The sequence below is a fragment of the Montipora foliosa genome, chromosome 14, assembly GCF_036669935.1.
Source record: "Montipora foliosa isolate CH-2021 chromosome 14, ASM3666993v2, whole genome shotgun sequence".
NCBI classification, from domain to species: Eukaryota; Metazoa; Cnidaria; class Anthozoa; order Scleractinia; family Acroporidae; genus Montipora; species Montipora foliosa.
Genome location: NC_090882.1, coordinates 19,903,998 through 19,915,768, shown reverse-complemented (window position 1 = coordinate 19,915,768; position 11,771 = coordinate 19,903,998). Strand labels below are relative to the sequence as shown.

The following is an 11,771-nucleotide window of genomic DNA, read 5'->3' as shown; positions in this document are numbered from 1 at the left end:
TCAAGGTTCTCTTTTGAACTGGGGTAGTTAAGCAGATTTTATCAATTCAATTAAGCTCAACTGATGAGACAACATCTAGTTGTTAGTTGCCACTTTCTGAATTTGGATATGCAGGCTGAGCTTGTGACAGACCCCACCCCGCAGAGTGAAGGAGGAGGACCAAGTTCCAAGTCGTTGTAAAGCCAAACACTGAGGTTACATAAAATAAGCGTTGTCTTGAATCAAAAATATATTTCAACAACAACAAGCTTTTTTACCATATTTAAACATATTACAATCACAAAAAATAATTGATACTAAAATTTGTTAATAGTTCACTCAGAGCAAATTTAAAAAAAATTATATTAAAGCTTGAAAAGATAATTTTAAGGAACAGATAATATCATGAGAAAATCAAATAACAGTAAAAAAGGAAAACCCGCAGTCAAAAGACTCAATGCATGCAAGCAGAAAAAGATGAATTACAATACTAAGTACTACATTACTAAATACAAGGGCCCGGTTTGTTCAAAAGCCGATTAACGCTAATTCCAGATTAAAAATTAACCAAGGAGTTTGTAGTGCCTCGAACATTGTTGTGTTACATTTCTATCCGTGACACTTGCATGCTTAGAGGGGGCGTCTCTATTGCTCCTCGACTTCCAATAAACACGTGCGTCTCTGTAATTTCTGAGAGTGGTGTTCCGGAGAGAATAAAGTATTGAATTTAGCTTCGTTTCTGCTTCTCGCTAAAAGTTTATTTCTCTACTCCCAAGAGCTGTTCAACGCTGATATTCGGCAAAACCTTACATTAGAAGAAGTCAATCTTGAAAAACAAAAATAAGCAAAAGAAACTTTCACCGAAAAGTTAAAACTTGAAATAAAAGTATACGCTAATCCTGGATTAAGTTAATCTGCTTTCGAACAACCGGGCCCAGATGAACATTCATAAGTGTGCAAGATGTTTAGCTTTACTTCCTTGTTGAATTCTTTTTGGGGTAGATGTTTAAATTATTCCAAATTTTGGCAGCTGCAAAGCAAATGTTAAATTGACCACAGTTAGTTTTGATATTTTTTATGTAATATTACTGGTTAATTTGTATTGATAAATTGATGATACTGTCCTGAAGTTCTAAATTATCAAAAGATGAGGGAAGAGGGTTGTTATGATACTGATACATAAAAACTACGTAAAAGAAAACAATGTCCTTTTCTTTTAAAATTTCCAGAGCTTTGCAGAGAGGCTTAGAGTGCTCATCTGGTTTTGACAAGGTAGTAATTAATACATATGGCTCTCTTTTGTAGAATTGTTAAAGATCTAAGAGTAGAACTATAAGTATTTCCCCGAACTGATACACCATAATTAAGGAACTTAAGGTATTTACGAATTCTTCAGGACCACAATGCAGGGGTGTAGCCAGGATTTTTCAAAAGGGGGTCACACAGTGTCAAACAATATTAGATAAAGTCTGTAATTGTGGTTGTAAAATTCATTAATAATTCATTAGGGTGCAAACCAATCCCAGCACAGTATTCACATCACATATTGCACACAACTGTAAACCCCAATACAAATCAACTGGGGTTGATGAATATTATTATTAAACAGTAGAATTAACTTTTGATACAAACTCCTGCTCAGCTAATTAGTATTCATTAACGTTTGATACAGATCTCTACTGATTAAAATAACAATACTTTGCATTTAATTTAATGTATGTATTCATTTCACAAGCATGATAAAATATTCACGTCCGATCTGTATGGACGTTTACAATGGCTCGCCATTGTAAAGGCCCATACAGATCTCCCGCTCATATTTTATCTACTACTAAATCATCAGTATGTTATAGAATTTAGATTATCCTTGGAGCACAAACAGTCAGAGTTGGAGTTGAAAGAAAGCTGAAAAAGCTCACAATCCTCAATTGTCAGAGTGAAATGGAAAAATTGAATGGCTGCAGAACTGACAGGTCCATCCATGGCTATGTAAAAAAATTTCAGGAGAGCAAAAGCAGTTTATTGCTGATCAAAATAAAAAGTTTTAGAGTCTTCAGTATGTGAATCGATCAATATCGAGAATTTACACTATAGAGTTATCAATAAACAAGAAGTCGCTGGAAAAAAGGCTTAAGTTTCTAAAAGATGTTGTAGAATTTTCCTCTTTTTTCCCTGCATAACAAGTTGTTTGTGGAATAAAAGGAACCCCAAAACCATTTTTCGGTCAAGTCACACAAAAAATTCAATTTCATGGTTATAGACCGAGCACCTTATGCGCATATGCCTACCCAACAGAAACCAAACAAGGGATGCACATTAAGCATTGCCCTTGAGTCTATTACTGCTTTTGAAAACATTTTTACCAAACCAACGCTGCAAATGGAAATGCTAAGACCATCACGTTAAAGTAAAACATGACTGGAATGAGGAAAGGAATCCCTGATGTTGGACCTGCCTTAACTTGTTCAGTCTGTAGTCATGTAGAAGTCATTGTAGGGTACTCGTCTCACCCCAGTGGAGCATCACCGATCTCCTTTCTTTGTTTCTTCATCCAGTCATACAAGAGTTTAAAATACTCAGTGATAGCTGAAACATCCACCTCCTTTACTTCCTGTCATCTTCTCCAGAGCATAGGCCCAAGGTTTTCTCTTGACCGCATCTTCAACATGTTACTGGACTAAAAAAAAAAAAATAGAAAGAAAGGAACTTTATTCAAGTGTCTAGTCATTCTAACACTGGAGCACTAATTGGGGACACAGTACACTGAAATCAACAAATTGATGCAAATAAAATCAAATGTTGGTTTTTGAGAAGAGTGTAAAACTGGAGTAACCGGAAAAAAACATCTCGGAGAAGAGTAGAGAACCAACAAACTCAACCCACATGTGACGCAGAGTCTGGGAACACATTGGTGAGAGGCGAGTGCTCTCACCACTGAACCTGAGCTCTGACAGGTTTCTGCCTATGATTCCAAGAGTATTATTGAACACATTCTTTTTACTTGATGCAAACACTCATTAAAAACAGTTTTTCCCACTGTCAGCTTAATTTTTTAGCAGTGGGACTTACAAAGAGAGTGCTTTCTGATAGTTACCTTTGTTTGACACCTAACACGATTGTAGCTTGTATCAATAAAGTGTTTATTAGCGACTTTATATATTCTTCCTACGAAACCCCATGCGACAACTCTAACAAACAGGGTCAAATAACCAAAATAAAGTTATAACCTTTATTTGGACGACCTTACTTTGAAAAGAGCATTCACCATCCTTAAACGTACCGTTTTTAGAAAGACAGCTAATTGCATAAAGAAATTAACTGATTAGAGTGTAATGTGAAGTGCTAAGTTTCTACCCCATATGAACCATGTGAGCATTAGCCCTACTGTTGTTTTTGACTTCAAATTGACCGGGAGCCACCATCTTGGATAATTGTGACAATTAATGTTACTAAAATAATGTTATTAGTATAAATACACAGGTGATTATAGAAAATCGCGCACTCTCATTGCCTCGCTATCTCGGATTATCAGCCGATAATCACCTCGACGGACAAAATGGCTGCCAGTAGTCGTTTTGCCACTGTAAGTAAAGATGATTTTTGCGTTGAAATGTTTTTTTTCTCTTTTTTGAAATAATCACCTGTGTATTTATACTAAAACAATTATTCGCCTCAGGCTCAGTGATTATCGGTGAATATTCCCCTCGACTTCATCTTGGTGAATATTCACCGATAATCACTTCGCCTTTGGCGAATAATTGTTAAATATTAATTCCATTAGACTAATGTTATTAAGGACGGTGCCTACTAATTAACAATATTTTTGCCCCGGTGTGTGATTATGCAGGAAATGTAGATCTTAACAAGTGTTATTAAAATCCAAAAAGAAAATTGGGGGTAACCATGCATTTTTTAAAGATAATTCATGAATAATCTTTATAAAAAGCTTTAAAATACAAAGCAATGTATGGCGTTCTTTCTCAAATTGAATTTTAATTATCTCTCAAAAATGCATGGTTACCCCCAATTTTCTTTTTGGATACCAAGAGTACTTACTAAGATCTACTTTTTCCGAATAGTTTTAAACTGCGCAAATATATCCCTGTATCAGTAAGCATCACCGATAGGAAATCCGAGTATCTCAAGATGCGCAGAACGTATGCGCAGTAACAATAGTAGGCGCCGTCCTTAAGGTGATTCCCTAGTATTGCACTGCGCATCCTGTTCAGCGCATAACACAGCGTAGGCCACGTTCGTATTAAGGCATGGCAAAGAGGCATGATGGTCAAATTTCACGGCTCAGTTCTGTTTCTTTGTGTCACAAGTCTAAACGGATATTTCTAAACTAAACGATGTTTGAATTTAACCATAGACTCGTAGCCACGTGTGAATATTGATATATTGAACGTGGCCAAAAACATTTCAAAATGGCGACCTTTCCTGCCGGAAACCTCGCTAGAAAGAAGAAGAATGGCCGTTTTCAGAGCACAGCAGTAAAGAGCAAAACAAGAAACCTTTTAGACTCTCGCAAAACAAAAAGTCGAGTGATAGCTTTGATGATGCTAAAGAACATTTCAGTCCAACAGTGAAAGTGAAACCTTGCTATCGGGGAGAAGTGTTGTCGAGGGGTCAAGCTTGGTCTGCTTTCCTAAACGAGGTTGGTGACCTATCTTTTTTTTGGCGTAAGTTTATTCTGTTACTCATCACCTTAGTGCTGTAAAAATGTTAAAAATTTACGTCAAAAAAGTTACAGGAAAGCCATCACTCATGGACACAAAATTGTCTCCTCGAGATCACGCACCCGAAGAATATTTGTAGTCAGTGCCTTTTCAAGACGTGTGCCTGTGCACACAAAACAAACGTTAAATTATTCCTTTTGAGCAATACAATTCATCTGTTTTGTTATTTAAAGAATTACGTCAAAGCTGTGCTTCCTGCTCTGCAAAACGTAGCCTGAACCGACAGAACAAACTTGTCCTTGATAGATGAAGTCGCAATGATTAAATGAGTAACTTGAGGAAGTATATCTCGCGAACGAGCTCGGTGACCTATTTATTTAATTGCACATTTCGAGTCACCATAATGCAGGGAATAATCGAGAAAAGTTTAAGGAAAATCTTACAACATCTTCTATTACTAAGGAATCACCTTAAGTGTTATTAACGACACAACTGAATTATTTAAGACGGCTGCGCCCAGTAAAGTTGTAAGTGATTCTAATAATTCGTTTTCCTGATGCAAACACTCATTAAAACAGTTTTTCCCATGGCTTAAATTAATTTTGAGTCAATCCTGCCATGAACGCGTTTACTGCAACAAGAGATGAACCAAGTACTTCACTGCTGCCTTGATGCTGCCAGTTCTGCTCGTTGGCACAAGTCAAAAAGCTCGTAGAGAGTTGCTCATGTAAATTTTGAAGTCCTATGATCTTGCGTCACTGGTTAAGCAATGACAATAGGTGACGTTAACGATATCTCCTCTACACTGAGTCGAAAATACTATATCCAGATGGGGAAAAAAGGCTTTTCCCTCTTCCTTATGATTTTTCTACCTGTTCTTATTTCAGAGTGGGAAGAGATAAGGCGGTATCAAAATTCCAATAATAAGGTTAAGTTAACCTTAACATACCCAGGAAGTGTTCTCTAAAACTTCCAAACATTGGTCAGCTCCAAACAATAAGGACATGAATACATCAGAAGTTTCAACTTGTTCTTTTTATAAGGCAAATACATGAGTTACCTTCTTGAGGTCAAAACCGAAACTCAAGGTTAATTAACTGTGAGTTCCCACGATGTAGCTTCACTGGTTTAGCAAGCTTTAAAAAGGAACAGGAGACAAGACGTTTGGAACAAGACACCAGTGAAAGTAATCATGTGGAGAGAGAGAGAGAGAGAGACCCCCAATGGAACCCAACGGAACACAACTTTAAGGATGTCACTTCCTTAACATAGCGGAAAATGGATTATTACTGGCACGCACGACAAAGCACTTCAAGCAGTGAAAAATGAATTATACTACGCCACGGACGATATTTTCCTTACACTCTTTCACAAATTATCCACCCAAAAAATTCAATCCTCTTTCGAGATTGACGATAAAATAATCTTAAGTACACAGTCCAAATACCATAACTGGATAGGGAAAACAACTCCTTTATGCCAATTACATTTCCAGTAATTAGAAGTTACTCTAAGTAGTTACAAGTACTAACATGCTTTTCCTTAATAAATTTTTCTACATGTATTTAGTTTAAGGTTGGAAGAGACAGGGGCAACATCAAAATCCCAATAACAAGGTTAAGTTAACCTTGAGGTTTTCAAAAAGCAGACTCCAAAATTAAACATGGTCAGCTCCAAACGAAAAAAAAGTGAATTCTTCTGAAGTTTAAACTTTTCTCCTTTAATTAACAGAACAATAGTAAGTTAAAAGCTAAACTTGACGTATAACCCATTTGAAAATTCTTACCGTTGAGTCAATGATCCTGCCATGAACATGTTGACAGCAAAAAGAGATGAACCAAGTAATTCACTTCTGCTTGTCCGCACAAGTTAAAAAGCTGACAAAGAGTTGCTCATATTAACTGTGAGTTCCCATGATGTAGCTTCACTGGTTTAGCAGGGTTCAGCAGCACTTCCTCCAACCACAGGCAACTCGTCCCTGCACTGTACGCACATCGGAACACCTGGTACTGTTTCTAATAAAAATAATTGATATAATAATCATTAAAGTAAGTATAATATTTATGCTAATTAATGCACTTGAATGTTTGTCACGCCGTTTGCCTCTTAATTTGGATGCATAGTTCTGGTTTCGATAAAGACAGCAATCAATAAGCCTGCGAGCAGGCACTCCGAGGGACTGGGGCTGGGGTTGAATGATCATTCAATCTCCCACGCAGCCCCAGTCCCTCGGAGAGCCGTGCAAGCATAGTCACGCCTCCCCTCCCCCTCTATCTGCAACCTCGTTCCCAGGGCTTCTCCCTCATGTGGGGGCGGGGCAATAAAAAAACGCCCCTCCCCCACATGAGGGAGAAGCCCTGGGAACGAGGTTGCAGATAGAGGGGGAGGGGAATCGTGACTATATATGCTTGCACGGCATTATTGATTGCCGTCTTTATCGAGACCAGAACTATGCATCCAAATTAAGACGCAAACAGCGTGACAAACAAACAAGCGCATTGCTTGAAATTACTTACTTGGCGTTTGTATGCTTCGACACACATCCTCAGAAGTGACTGTTAACTAATTGTTGCTAAATTCTCTCTCCAACAGCACTTCCTCCAACCACAGTCAACTCGTCCCTGCACTGTACACACATCGATATCGGAACGCCTTTTAACTGCAATAAATGATATATTTCATATTTAAGTTTTTAGTTTAATTATTTATGTACATTTTGTATTTTTACTGGGTTGCCGTAGAGCAATCCCAGTCGGAAATTGGGTGGCATTTGTTCGGTATTCTTTTTTTTTCCCGTGTCGGTAAAAGTCTTGCCTGTCACTCCCCTGCTAAGTGGTATCTTTGTGCATAGAGCCTTCTGCTCGTATTTTCTTAGGATCGAGAGGGTAGTCGAAATGAGTAGATTTCTCTGGTGGACACAGTAGAATGATAAACTTAACCGGCAATGGCGTCGAAAGTCATGTGACGCGAATGGCGTTTTAGTGGATCTTTGAACAAAATATACCCTTATGAAGTTCAATAATGGCAAGTCAATTGGATACTGAACAAGACAGGCGGTCGAATCTTACAAGCGACGAGTAATGGACTTCGACAACAATCTGTCGCCCGTCCAGCCGAAATCAAAGTGAGGTGCATTTCTAATTTTACCAAGTGTGCTGTTATGTAGAACACTGAAACCAAATGGAAAATTCTCTGGTAACTTATGGGTTCAACAAAGACAGAACAAATCGAACACCTTAAGTGGATCTGTGATCAACTCTGCACAGTCTTCAGTAAAAACATAATTGGAAATGTGACAGTCAATAATTATTTGAAAGAAAGCTTGTCGTCTATTTTGTGCTTTATTATTCAAGAAAAAGGTTCTTCATGGAAACGGTTTGATCCTGAACTTTTAAGAACTTTTAATTTGGTGTAATATTGCACATATTTGACACAACTGAGTTTTTTCTCTTCACGCACGCAATGAAATAGGAAGGGGTTTTTGCCTCTAATAGCAAATATGTTGTTTGTTTCAAAAAATTGTTCGCTGAAAAAGGTGGCTTTTATGAATTCATCATGTTTTATAATATGCGAGCTTAACTGGATAGTTTTTATGGCAATAGTAAAGCATTTTCGTGTCAAAATGAGGTTAGTGTCTTGCTGTTGTGCTAACTTAATTAAATATAAATATACATTCTGCCTCGTGAGTTTGTTATTCTCGTTAACCAGCAATGGCCTCGAAAGTCATTGCAACGCGAATGGCGTTTTAGTGCATCTTTTATGTTGCTTGTTTCAATAAAATGTTTCGCTGGAAAAGGATTCTGTGATATTTTCTGCCTTTGTGAATTATAATATCATAATGTGTATTGAATTTTCGAGCTCAAGGTTGAAATGTGATACGGGAGGACATTTTTAGTATTGCTCTGTCAGCAGGAAAGGTTCACGAAAATAAGCAGGTCTGTTGAAAGCGTGCTTGAGTTTCAACAAAATGAGCCGCAAAATCAGCAAAAAATTGTGACGCCGATGAATAATAAAGTAGCTGCTATTTCCAAAATGACGGAATTACCTGGTGATAAATAACCTCGTCTTGGAGAGTAAATTTTCGACTAAGCAGAAACAATGGTCAACCTAAAGGGTTTGGGCGATTGTGATCTTTGTTTTGACTTCGCTCATTTATTGTCAAACTTTACAACACTTGACAGAAAAAGAAACTTACGAAAACCGGGTATCTTGCCATCATTTGACGCGGACGCTTCACTGTTTGGCGAGTAAACATGCCGCGGTAACTTAATCATGGCGCCCGCTGAATTCCGGCCATGTCACTTTCGATTTTGCGATTTATTTCTGCAGCCAAAATTGAACGTAGCAAAAATCAATTATCAACATGTCAGCCCAAAAGCCAATGTTTCTCACTTCCCATTTATTTTCTTCAATCTTTCTGGGTTCAATACTTTGCTAGTAACCACATGTCTTCTCAGGCTATTTACCCAAGACTTCTACCATGGCACTACAATGATAGACAATACCAAAACAATATCGTGTACTGTTAGAGCTACATATTACGCAAGGATAACTTGAATCTCCTGGAAGACAACACACAGCTCAGTTGACATTCTATATGGAATAAATCGCTGTGTTACTTCACTACCACGCGTAAGCAATGCCTGTCTATTTTTTCCAAAGAGGACAGGAATTTGTTCTTTTTGACAAATGATAGGCCGGTAGCCAGCTTTTTACCTCAGAAAAGGATCTTTTTAGTCGTACGAACATGTGAGGACATGCGAGCCAAAGGGCCTCTGCTGGTATGACTTCTGGGTGACCCCTTAATTAAATGGTCTTAATGACCCCCCAACTTGAAAAAAAGTTGCCTGGGACGGTGCACGAACCACAGGCAACCCAGTGTACTATCACGGAGGGTCTAGTTTAATCTATAAAAAATTGTCTGCGCCCGAAACTAACCTAATATTATGTTTCTAATAACAATAATAATAATTAAAATAATTATAGTTATTATAATAATTTGAATTATAATTATACTAATTATGTTAATTATAATAATTATAATTAATTTTTTAAGGGGGGCAGCCTCGTTTCCAGGGGTTCTCCCTCAGAAGGGGGCAGGGCGGTAAAAAAAAGCCCCGCCCCCAAATGAGGGAGAAGCCCTGGGAACGAGGTTGCAGATAGAGGGGGAGGGGAATCGTGACTATGCTTGCACGGCATTATTGATTGCCGTCTTTATCGAAACCAGAACTATGCATCAAACGGCGTGACAAAAACATGCAATGGCATTGTTTGAAATTACTTACTTGGCGTTCGTATCCTTTGACATACATCCTCAGAAGTGACTATTAACTAATTGTTAATTCATTAATCAATTATTGTTAATAAGTAGTTACTTAATAGGTTACATATTAAAAAGTTTAAATTCGTAGTAAACGGTCACTTCTGAGGATGTATGTCGAAGCATTGGAAACGTCATGTAAATAATTTCAATCAGTGCGCTTGTTTGTACTTTAATGTTTGTCACCACTGCTTTTTTTTATTATTCTTTGTCTTGCGCGAAATTAATAGAATTACTCCTCTCAAAATGGATAGGTTACTTTAGTTGTTGTTGTCGGATATGGATAGTTCTCGCTGTTCATTTCACTCCGGGGGGTGTTTCGCCTTTAACTGTAACTACTCGACTTAGTTTGCAGCAAAGAAACCTTTCATATCTCGGGAGATCTTCGACAAGGAAATAGTCTCCTTTTCTACGATTAACGCGTGGATTTTACGCACTTCTCTTTTATCTCCTCAACAATATTTACGTTCTGTAGGAAATGTCCTCGGCAGTTGGTTCCCCTTCCCCATCTGCGTCCACGACCTCTTGTATTTGTTGTTTGCATCTTTGGCCGCTCTGCGCCTTTTACTCGATGTTGCATTGAGACTAACTTCTCTGACAGCTACGAGCTGGGGTATCGTTATTTCGCTGTTCGTGTTTTCCTCGTACTTCATCTTTTTGTCTTGTTGGTCTTAATTCTTCCTCATTGTCGTCTTGTGATGTTTCCTTTCTTCGTATTAAGCGTGATCCCATGACCAGTCGTTTGTCCAAATGCGCTTGCAGAGATAGTCTCTTTTTAGTGGGTTTACTTGCAGGAGTTTTGCCCGACCACGAACCCTGCAAGTAGTTAACGACGGTTTCGTGAGAGCTAATTCGCATAAGCAGTGTTTAATTTCTTGTTTTTCTTTATTTTCTTTGGCGTAGTCTTCAATATAAGAACGTATACAGAGGAGGACCCCAAGAATGATCCTGAAATCTGACAGTGATTATAAAACTCGCTAATTTGAGATCTCTTCAACAACGACGCTTTATGGCTGATGTTACTTTTTATACAAGGTTTAAATGGTTATCTGAACTTGGAAATTACTAATTATTAGTGATCATCACATTGTTAAAAGGTTATCACTGTTTGAACTAAGGAAAAAATTTGCAAAGGCGTCCAATTTTAAATTTTCATATTTCAATACAAGTGGTGGAACTTTGGCGGAATAGTTTACCTTTCAATGTTCGTTCCAGCAGCAACCTTATTTCATTTAAACGAAAAATCAGGAAATTCCAAGGTTAATGGCGAACTCATGTAACTACTCAGAAGTTTGCCTTTATTTAGCTGTTTGATTTTATTTACCTCAAGTTTCATTAGTAGATTTATAGCATTTTGATGATTTGTGGTGGTTCGCCCATTATGGACTCTATCGATCTTTTATGTTTCCTCCAATGGCTCGATCTTCTACATTTGTTTGCCTTGTTCTAGTTTTTCCTGTCAATACTTTTTACAATATTTATTTATTTATTTCAATATTTATTTTAAAGTATTATATTTGTTTTAGTCTCTGTTTTGTAAAATAATAAAAAATAAAGACTCTACAACGCACAATACTAAATGATTTTGGCTTTAAAACGTTTAAGACTTGAGCGAAAGCCTCAACAACGGGAAGAAGAAGGACTTGGACAGTGTGTCATCTGGGTGAGCTTGGCTTTCATGCTTTCATGCTTTCATGCTTTCGCCCAGTTGAGCGACTGTAGTCGAATCATCGTTGCACTTAGTTTAACGTGTGGGTTTTTACAAGTGAATTGGACTTTAAATCCTTCCTCCT

At 37.7% G+C, this 11,771-nt stretch overlaps 2 long non-coding RNA genes across 3 annotated transcripts in view; both read right to left on the bottom strand.

Annotated features, from left to right (window-relative positions):
• LOC137985257 (uncharacterized) lies at positions 1 to 6,825 on the bottom strand. Of its 2 annotated transcripts, none has more exons than XR_011119264.1 (3): positions 6,445 to 6,825; positions 2,435 to 2,656; positions 1 to 1,009 (listed from the first exon to the last, which is right to left on the bottom strand). It is a non-coding gene; the product is annotated as an uncharacterized lncRNA (long non-coding RNA). The 2 variants fall into 2 exon arrangements; XR_011119263.1 differs by having other exon boundaries at positions 2,490 to 2,656.
• Positions 6,826 to 6,926: 101 nt separating this feature from the next.
• LOC137985258 (uncharacterized) overlaps positions 6,927 to 11,771 on the bottom strand; it is a 7,276-nt gene continuing 2,431 nt past the window's right edge. The window contains exons 2-3 of the long non-coding RNA XR_011119265.1: positions 10,238 to 10,794; positions 6,927 to 7,317 (exon numbers count right to left, since the gene is read on the bottom strand). This is a non-coding gene — a long non-coding RNA (uncharacterized lncRNA). The remainder of the gene's footprint in view (positions 7,318 to 10,237; positions 10,795 to 11,771) is intronic.